The 11,119-nt window shown below is 34.0% G+C and overlaps 1 long non-coding RNA gene across 1 annotated transcript; it reads left to right on the top strand.

Moving 5' to 3' along the window:
* The first annotated feature begins 2,643 nt into the window (after positions 1–2,643).
* LOC149550492 (uncharacterized) lies at positions 2,644–5,323 on the top strand. The gene is made up of 2 exons (XR_016354527.1): positions 2,644–2,904; positions 4,056–5,323. It is a non-coding gene; the product is annotated as an uncharacterized LOC149550492 (long non-coding RNA).
* The last annotated feature ends 5,796 nt before the right edge of the window (positions 5,324–11,119 follow it).

Genomic DNA, 11,119 nt, shown 5'->3' with positions numbered 1-11,119 from the left:
GCTTACCTCAGATTAATAGATCTCATTTATGCAACTTATCTCCACCTGCTTGGTCCTCAGCAATCGATCTCTTTTGAAAAACAAACAAACCCAGCTACCATTCAAAATGCAAAAAATGGCTTAGCAAGGGTACTCTTGTATGAAATAAAGTTGTGCTTACAATGATAGGGGCAATATTAGGTATAGGATACTTTTTAGGCGTTTTTCTTTAAAAAAAAGTATTTTTAAAAAATCATGCTTGTGGGAGTTTCAAGGATGGCTATGGTGCATCTTGGTTGCCTTGGGCTTCCTATGGGTCTGTGAACAGTGTACTCACAGGGAATTTATGGTAATTGGGGTTCTCTTTAGGCGCTCCTGCTCCTGCTTCTGCTCTTAATGCATTCCACGTGACTTGTAGAAACTAGGTACTCAATAACATAGACCACATTCACTTCCTTGCAAATATTTTTCGGCCACTTTGAGGAAATGGATGAGTTTGAGAAAGAAAGAAATTCTTTGGATGATGAATTTGAAGAGGAGGATATGATGAGTACCAAGGGTAGACCTAACAACAACGAAAAAATGAGAAAACATTCAGATGGATATTATAGGGATAAAGAAATTCCTTCAAATGCAAAACACCAATGATGGTACTCTTCACATTGCTGAACTGACAGATCTGATTGGTGAAGATGTTCAATAAAGTATATGACAAAATATAAAATCAGAACGATGAACCATAGAGAAAAATGTAATGAAATTAGATGCTGTTCCTCAAAACCAAATTCAAGACCAAAATAATGGACTTTTAGCTATAGAAGGTTTTGTGCAATAACACTAAGGTGGGCTCCACATGTTGCTTTCTTTGAGACTGAAATCAAAGAGTATTTAGCTTCTTAAGAGAGAAGAGATTGACCTAGTCCCTTTCTACGTCAAGGTTCTCTATAGAAGAAAGAACAACAGTAGTAGGTTGGAAAGAAAAGCTTGATGGAAATGGGATATACAATTCTCTAGTTGAATGGGCATCTGCACAAGAAGATGACTTTAAGACGCAGAATTTAACTCCTGTTGATGAGTTGTGTTTGTATGTCTTACAGGAAATATGTTGAATTAGTTGAGTCATTATAAGGAATCCTTGATGCAACAAAAGCTTAAGATGTGGCAACACTAGCAAGCATATTATAGTGATATAAAATGCTGGTTGAGAATCGTTTCACATCGTAGATCACCCAACATTGTTTTGCTTGAGTGCAAACAAATTTGGGAATGGAGGATTTGTCATGCTCCCATTTTTATTTGTAGCTATTTAGTGAATGGATTGTCAGGATAGGGTTAGCAATTAAATAAGCTAGCAGTTGCTTCTAGTTATAAAATAAGAAACATATGTTGCATTTTAGGAATAACCATTGTTCCACAGGGTTTTTAAGCCAGAGGATGTGGGGATGCGATGCTAAAATACTACTAAACTTTGAATTGGACATTAATAATTTAACATTGAAGTTTGAACAATGAAAATGTTGAATTTAAAATTTATATTACTGTCCAGATTTCATAATGATAATTGCAATTAAAAAAGGAGCGAAGTGAGACCTCTAATCATTTCTGAGGCCTAAACTCCTCATTAATAGAATTTCTGGCACTGTTCTCCACATGGTCAATCTTTGCGAAACTAATACCAAGGAGCTCTACCTATATAACTGTAGCATCTTCGTCAATCTATGCTGGTTCCTTGGGCTCTACGTCCCATCTCTCTTTGTACAAAAGTGTAATGCGATTAAATGGCTTGAGTGGTTAAAGAAATTGTTCCATGGTGATTCGACCACAAAATTGGGTTCTGGACATTTCACTAAAGTGTAAGTGGCATGTCCATCAGTTAGATGCAAAAAGTGTTTCCTCATGGTGATTTGAAGGAAAAGATTTTCATGTACCAATCACTCGGATTCATGAAAGATGGAGGGGAACATTTGGTTTGTAGATTAAGTTATTATATGGCTTGAAGTAGGTTACCTCCTGCATGTATGAGAAGATTGGTCAATATCGTTAGGAATTGAATTTTCAAACCTTTGAAAAGGAGCCCAATCTGTGTTAAGAAGATTGATTGGGAAATCTCTTTTTTTTTTCCTCTTTGTCAATGATCTAATTTTGACAGCTAATAATGTTGATTTGATTATGAAAAAAAAAACAGTCAGCATTATAGCTTGAGTTCAGATTTCGGGTTGCTTGACTATATTTTGGTTTTACAAGATTGGTTAAAGTAGCATACATTTGTTTTCATGAAGTCAAAATATGTGAAACAATTGTTGACAAGATATAGGATGGAGGATGCAACAGTTGTCAAACCTCCATATAGTCCTATTATAACGTTGACAAAGAATACATAAATAAAAGAGGTCAATCCCACAAAATATCAGTGTCTAGTAGGGAGTTTGTTGTAACTTACCCAAACTTTCTATGAATTTTTGTATTGGATTGGTGGCCAAATTTATGGATTTTGGACTTTTTAAGGGAGGAGGGATAGCCACATTCTAGATGGCTACACGGATTAGATTGGTTAGGAATCCTGATGGCAAGAGGTGTACTTAGGTTATCTGTTCATGTTGGGAGATTCTTCAATCTCAGAGTCTTCCTAGAAACAAAATAGCAGGCTACACTGGACTTGCTTAAGTATCCAATGAAGCAGTGTGGTTGCAATAGATGTTAGATCACTTTTATATGCTAAAAGATGTGATGATGATATGTTGTGAGTTGTGACAATTAGAGTGATCTTTAGACTGCTAAGAATCTTGCCTTTCATTTGAGGACTAAGCATATTGAGCAGAAGTATCACAAGGTTCATGATCTATTGCAGCTTCAGAAGATTTTATATTGGCTATGTTGGTATAGAGGATCAAGTGACAGATATCTTTACCAAGTCATTGATGGAGAGTGAGTTTTGTCAAGTTTCAGCTGTACTAGTGTTTCAAAGAACTTGTCATGGAGTTTACCATCATGGAATTTTGTTTCTTGTCTATGTACTATTTTTGTTACATTGCCTGTGCTGTAAATCCTTAAATTTCACAATAATGGTGTCCTTTTACCAGTATTTTACTGTAATCATGCTTTATAGTGATGTGATGCCAACAAAAGTAGGCTGATTTAACAGTGGTGTACTGTCTATGTTCTTGTGTGTTGATTTATTTCACCTGGACTGTATCTCTCAGGCGACTGGTTTTATGACTTTATTTATAGAGTTCAGTTGTATTATGACTGAGAATCAGAGAACCATGAAGCTATGTTGTTGTATAACTAACGTTTTAGGTAGTAAAGTAAGTAATGAAGTTAGGGTACCTTATCAACTCTTGATTTTATCCGCTTGTTTAAGTGTTTCATCCTTCCTTTCAATATGCAGGTCATATAGAAAGGATATACAAAGGATTTTTCGTAGTAGTTCTTATTGTGCAAAGATCTGTCAAGGGATCCTCTCAGCTGCACTGCAATAGAAAGGATATTTTACAACACCCTTGAGCACAAATGTGCTTCAGCGCTGAAAATATCCTCTTTGTAAAAGAGTTATTAAACATACCAACTGCCAGTGTTCCCTGAATTCCCAGTCAAAATTTAGGAGTTCTAGTATGAGATAGCTACTTTGGTCATTGCCCCTAGCCATACATTACAATTTAGATGTATGTGCATCCAATTCTAATTTGTTAAAGATTATTGGTGGGTTTCACGAGAAATAAATTGTGAAAATTTTGTACACCATGAAATTAGAACATTATCAATTGACTAGTATCTGAGATTCTGAAGCTTTTCATAATTACATTTTTACAGAATGATCCTGGTTGCATTTCGTTTGTAACTTCTTACGATTCTGAGTTAACATGACTTAAAAATTAGTATCAATTAACACCCTGCTTTATGCAACTGAATTTTACACCTGTAGGTAATTCACCTTAGCAATTGAAGTTTTGATGCCTTAAAATAAGAGTATTACAGGTAACTCGACAAGATATATATTGCACATCTTAATGTGATGCATTCTTTTTAATGTTTATCTTTTTTGTTGTATTCTAATAGTAAGTACATTTGTTTTGCAGGAGGCATGTAGGTTAGTTGGATGTTAGGGAGGCATGTAAAGGACGAGATTTTCGAAGGAATACAGAGGTTTGCAGTTGTTTTGTTTTTTTAGGCAAGGAACCTTCATTATGATGGTTCTCGCAGTCCTCGATATCAGAATCAATGTCGACATCCAATAGGTCAGCGAAAGCCTACCTAGTCTCCTATCTGTAGGTTTAGAGATCTTCAATTTTTCCTTCAGACCATCCTTCATCTCTCAATTTGTCTCTAAGTTGTGAAGTGATTTTGAATTTGGGGTTAAAATGACACCTAACCTCGTAGGGTTCCAACTACAGAGGGCGATTCTCGACATGGGTTGAAGAAACGTTGATGAATATATTTGCAGCAAGTAGTATGGGGCTTATCTTTGCCTCCCAATATGGTCATGGGCGATGGACAAGAGGTTTAAATCTCTTCTTCAAACAACCATCTAAGTTTAAACTCCAATAAGTATAAAGAAACGTGAGACCAAGCTGAGCCCTCTTCGACCTCAAAATATTTTCAGACTTTCTCTTATTCATGGCGAGGCCTCTAAAAGATATTGGTGGTTTGCACATCATTGCTTTACTTTTCTCTACACCCATTCTTTCTTAAATTAAGGAGAGTTGACTAAAGATCTCTAGGGCTAACACCCTATCTAGAACAAATGTGGGAAGTAAGAAAGCCTTTTCCATGAGACCATGCACCCTAATGATAATAAAGTTGGCCCCATATAACCGTTCTGTCTACAAACAATTACTTGCCACTTAGTCTGGATACAGATTTTCTGATTTTGTAATATGCAAAATGTTAATCTTGTGTGGAAGTCTCACTCCCATCTGTTGTATGAGAATACTGAAGATCGTCTTGTATTTTTTGTAAGGTGGTGTTTCCAGCAAAGATTCTGTCTGAAAAATATGATGTACATCCTGATATAAGTACAAGGCTGTATTGCACATCCACCTCAAATATCCGGGTTATGAATTACTGTGGAAAGAATCATCAAACAGGATATGTCAACTCTGTTAAAAAGCTAGGGAGAGTTCATGCCCTGTGTATCAGAGAATAATGCAATTGGATAGCTTAGAAATATTTTTTTTTTTTCGCATATCACTCAAAATTTGTACTTCCAATCATGGAGAATGTATGATAGAATTTGTACCACATGCTTTCCAATAAGGAAAGTTCTACTATCATTTTAAAAAGTAATTTGAATATTGTCGAGAGAAATAGTTCTCCAGTTTGAATACAGCTTTAGTAGTTGCTTTGACATATTTCTTACAAAAAGTGGGTCTTAAATAAATCAAATATGTTGTAGAAAGTTAAACAATCAGCAGTTAGATCTTTCTCACTTTATAATTTTTATGAAGGGTGCTGTGATAAACAATGGTTCCTTTTTTGGGTTTTTGTTTTCAGGGGAGCGGGGTTCATTAACATTGCCTCAAGTGTTTCATTTTTATTTGTTCATGCATTTTCTCTTTAGCTGGGCAAAACATTTAGGGTTTTCATAGGAATTTAGTACTACTCAAACAAGAAGAGCTCTAATGGAGCTGGAGTCATTTAGGGTTTTCATAGGAATTTAGTACTACTCAAACAAGAAGAGCTCTAATGGAGCTGGAGTCCCTGCTGTATGTTAAATATGGAGGATATGTTCCATGGTTAAAACATAGCAACTAAACAAGAAAATGCAGCAAGGGCAGAAATGGAGCTTGAAGCAAGCTCATTTTGCATAAAATTGGAGATAATTAGGGGTTCATCTCACTCAAAAATCACAATAGTTGTGCGCACAATCAACCAACTTAGAGTTAGGGCCAAACATACATGGATTAGCAAAAGGTGAAAGACAAATGGATATAGTACTCACCATGGTTTGAAAAATGAGTTATGTTCCCAATGTCCAATATTTTTAACAATATTTCACCAATAGTTGTGACTTAAAAGTTATCATTGATAATGACTATCCATAATTGAATTAATGTATTCCTTAGATCTAGAAAACAACAAATCATGTGATGCCACAACAACACATCAATAAAACATGACGTGCACAAGTATGCGTCTCATTTTTTTGTGCCTTTTTGGATAGTTTGATAAACAATATGTTGATACGACATCATATTTAATAATGCAACCTTAAAAGCTTAGTTATATAAAATATTGACGCGACCTTGAAAGTTTCTCTCATGAGCTCCACTTGGTCTTGTGGTCTTGCATGATTGAGGTTCATGGAGATGGCATGATTCAACAAGTTGAATTTGACCAAAAGTTTTGCCTTGAATAGTGGGTATTTGTGTGACACCGATGAAGATGTTGTCGTTATCATTGTACATAGACATTTTCTAAAGGTGGTTTATTATCATCATCAAAATAGGAGTTCAAAATGGTAGTAGCAATATCTTCTTGCCCAGCAATATGGCAGCAAGTAGAGGGAATTGAAGGGGATGTACCCCAAGATGGGTACTAGGAGTAGTTACCAATGGGGAATTCAAGTTGAAAGGTGGGATAAACTTGGCTCCTCCAAGGAAGAAGTAAGTTGATTGCAAGAATAATCAAGGAGCAAGGGGAATGAAAACTCAAGTAAGTAGAAACAAAGGGGCGAGGTGATGGGGAAACTAGAGGTTGAGAAGAGAGGAGGCTAGGAGGAAAACTTTCCAAAGGGATGTGCGCGGAGCTTGTAGAATTACCTTTTGCACTATAAGTGTGCCCTAGTCCAACTCTTTTACCTTAGAAGATTCCTTTAGCGTAAATTTCAAAGTTTTTCTTCTCTTCTTTGCTACTAAGAGATTATCAGGCTACAATGATCTCCCTTTCTTTGGTTTTACAAGATTAAGGAGCTAAGTGGGATGTGCTCCTTTAGAAACCTTTGCTTCCTTGGTTTTCTCTTTCACTAATGGAGGTTTAGCCTCCTCCAAAGGATTTTCAACAATTAATATTGTTGTATCTTGTTGTACTAGATTACTTGGAATAGAGGGAATATGTTTTTCTTCTTCTTGGCTTTTAGGCAAGGAACCTTCATTATGATGGTTTTCCCATTCCTTCTCGATATCAGAATCAATGTTATCATCCAATAGGTCAGTGAAAGCCAACCTAGTTTCCTATCTATAGGTTTAGAGATCTTCAAACCATCCTTCATCTCTCAATTTGTCTCTAAATTATGAAGTGATTTTGAATTTAGGGTTAAAATGACACCTAACCTCGTAGGATTCCAACCACATAGGGTAATTCTCAACATGGGTTGAAGAAAGGTTGATGAATATATTCGCAACAAGTAGTATGGGGCTTATCTTTGCCTCCCAATATGGTCATGGGTGATGGACAAGAGGTTTAAATCTCTTCAAACAACCATCTAAGTTTAAATTCCAATAAGTATCAACAAACATTAGACCAAGTTGAGCCTTCTTTGACCTCAAAAATTTTTTAGACTTTCTCTTATTCATGGCGAGGCCTCTAAGAGTTATTGGTGGTTTGTACATCATTGCTTTACTCTTTCCTACACCCATTCTTTCTTAAATTAAGGAGAGTTGACTAAAGATCTCTAGAGCTAACACCCTATCTAGAGCAAATGTGGGAAGTAAGAAAGCCTTTACCATGAGACCGTGCACCCTAATGATAATAAAGTTGGCCCCATATAACCATTCTACTTGGATCTCTTAACCTTGCAATAAAGAAACTTGAAATGCAATCACCCACCCTCATCAAATTAGTTCGTGAAAGCACACATGATTGATCATAGAAAAGCCTTCAAGAATTCATCATAGCTACATGAACTATTAATTATGGGCATCCATGTAGAGATGGGAAAATCGCCCAATGAAGTCTTAAGGTATCAAACTTCAATTTTTTTAAAAAGAAACTGACATTTTGAGCCAAAATCATTTGAACCAAAAAAATATATTTACTTGAAATGGGGATAAGAGCAATAGTCTAGAAGCTATCAAATCATCTCTTCTGCAATTACATATGCAAAATCAAAACATACACCAGAGCTTGACCCCTAAACATGATAAACCACAACCATCTAGAACATATACACAAATGCATCATTTTCCATCCCACAAATGAATATGACCATGGATAAACATCCATGAGGTAATTTTTGAAAGTCAAACTAGGGTTAGGGAATCTTGACTTCCCTAGTAATTTGGCCTGCAACTCTTCATATAGAAATGCCAACACATTGTGCAATTGTCTCCACTTCTGCTCTAATTTGTGTTTATCAAAAGTTGAAGTGTCAAGCATGACCAATGAGGGCCTCTATGAATGAATAGTTGTACCATTTAGTCTTAGCAATGTACCTAACATATTTATGTGCCTAATTAACGAGGTATTGGCAGAATTTATTGGTAGAATTGTGGTTGTTTACCTTGATAACATACTTTGTTTAGGAAGACCAAGGAGGAGCATTTGAAGCACCTTGAACAAATGTTGAAGAGATTGCATGATGAAAAGTTGATGATCAACTTAGACAAATGTGAGTTCATGAAAATTGAATTGGTTTACCTTAGTTTTATTGTTTTTAGTGGATGTTTGAAGATAGATCCTTCAAATGTGGAGGTTATACTTGACTGGCCCACCCCTAGATCAGTTGATGATGTTAGGAGTTTCCATGGCCGAGCAATATTTTATAGGAAATTCATAAGGGGATTTAGTTGCATGTGTGCTCTAATCCTATACACCATGAAAGGAGGGATAAAATGCAAGTTCTCTTGGATAGAGAAAGAAAATCACAATTTTGAACATTTGAAGAAGGTAGTACAATTACCTACCCTCAAACTTCTTGATTTCGATCTTACAATAAGGTGGCGATCTTACAATAACTTGTATTATGAGATCAAAAAAATTAAGTATATGTTGAATGTCTTGCATCAAAATATTCTCGAAGGCCATTGCTCAAAGAGTATTTGGTGAATGTCATTGATATTTTGGGAGGCCAATACTATTGATATCAGATGTGATATCAAACCTTATTTTGAGTACTTGGTGAATATCATTCATATTTTGGGAGACCAATACTCTTGATATAAGATGTGATATCAAACCTTATTTTGAGTACAGGGTAAATATCACTGATATCTGGGAGACCAATACTCTTGATATGAGATGTAATATCAAATCCCTTTTGAGTAATATATCAAACCTTATTTGGGTACTTGGTGAATATTGTGTCTTGATATTCTAGAAGATCAATACTCATGATAACGAATGTGATATCAAATGGTGGAAATCTTCTCAGATAGCAAACGAGATATTCTTAAAATTATTATTTTTAATATTCTGTTGAAGTAATATTTATTCTCATGCAGTTATCCTTCTAAGCTAAGAGGGAGTGTAGATGTTTGATAGCTTCAGTCAGATAAACCAATTGTATATAAGAAAATTGTGTGTGTGTGTGCGTGAGTGTGTAAGATTAAAGTTGGTATTGTATTAATTATTTGATTCATGAATAGACATGTCCTATGAAGGGACATGTCTATTCATGAACTATTCTCTCTATATAAATCTAAGAGGATTATTGCATTTGGAACATACATGCCAAACATTATGGTAGTCTTAATACATTTGCAATAGATATGGAGAAACCAACATGATATCAGAGCTAGATTATAAATATGTGAGAGAATATAAATGATATGAAGAAATATTTATGCAATATGAAGAAAATATTAAAATACAAATAAAAAATATTATGAGTCATGCTTGATTCTATGGACTACACAACAATAGAGAAGACTAGAAAAAATGGAAGAAGTGAAGGGGAATTGGATGCTTTTTAATGTGTGGCAATTTCTTGGGACATTAGGATGAATAAAGACATCAAAAAATATGTGAAACAAACTATATGGATTGGTTATACATATCATAGACCCAGAAAATGAGAGTATAAAACTTTAGGTAGTTACAGGGAGAAGACATTTTTAAGTCACATGTCCATGTTCCTAAACAAAATATATCAGAAGTAACAGAATGGTTGTTTATTATAGTCTTGAAGTTGTCTAAGAAAGTCCAAGTTTTGCATTGATTTTCAAAACCATAATGTAAAGTTCAATTAGTAGACATTTTGGCTTATAATCCTTTATCGTTATGCATTGTAAATAGTTGGTTGCAAAAGGAATAATACAACTCCCAAGTCAAGTCCAAGGGATCGATCAGAGAATGGTTAAAAGAAGTAAACGCCATTTATTAGTTCATGCCTACGGCAGGTAACTTATGCTTTCGCTTAGTCCATTGTATTACTAGCCGCACCAATCAAATTTTAGATTTCATTCATATAGTAATGTTTGCAAAAGGTTTTGTAATTTGCATGATTTTTTGGAATTGAAAAATACAATTTTTTGAAAACCTTATTGGCTGATGAGGAAAAAGGCAATGAAAAAATTTAATTTTCTTCAACAAAAATACAACTATTTTTTCCAACACCTCTATTAATGCAAGCATTAATTGCAACATTATCTTTTCTTTTCTTGTGACAAGTGGATAAATTTTATTAAAAAATAATCATTTTCCTAACACCTCATGAATGCATTAATTTCAATTTTACCTTTTCCACATTTGTAATTAGTGGACAAACTTTTTTTTAAAAAGACAATCACTTTTAATTGATGTTTATTTTTGTAATTTGTAAAATGCTATTAAATATAGATATTTTAATCAAGTATAGGTATTTTAATCAAATATAGACATTTTAACTCTTTTAAATTGTCAAATTTCAAAAATTATTTTTTATATAGCTTAATTTCATATTTATTTTAATTTTAATTTATATATAAGTTTAAATTTGAATTTAGTTTCTTTTATTTTGACATATCTAAACCAATGCTTTTAAGAGATTTATTGTTTATTTTTTATTTATATATATAATTTTTATTATATTGATATTTTTAATTTATACTTTAAAATACATAATACTAATTTTGTATCAATTTTAATAAAGTCCAAATTGTTTAGCTTTGTATATTATCAACTTTATTTATGATAAGTGTGTTTGGTTTTTTTAAAGCATAAATGTTATTTTTAAATTAATTTATGTTTATTTATTTTTATGCATTAGATTTAAGCTTAAGAATAT

This window comes from Cupressus sempervirens, chromosome 7, assembly GCF_028749045.1.
Source record: "Cupressus sempervirens isolate cs-2001-9-10 chromosome 7, ASM2874904v1, whole genome shotgun sequence".
Taxonomy (NCBI): Eukaryota; Viridiplantae; Streptophyta; class Pinopsida; order Cupressales; family Cupressaceae; genus Cupressus; species Cupressus sempervirens.
The sequence above is the reverse complement of the archived record's forward strand: the minus strand, read 5'-3'. Positions and strand labels throughout refer to the sequence as shown.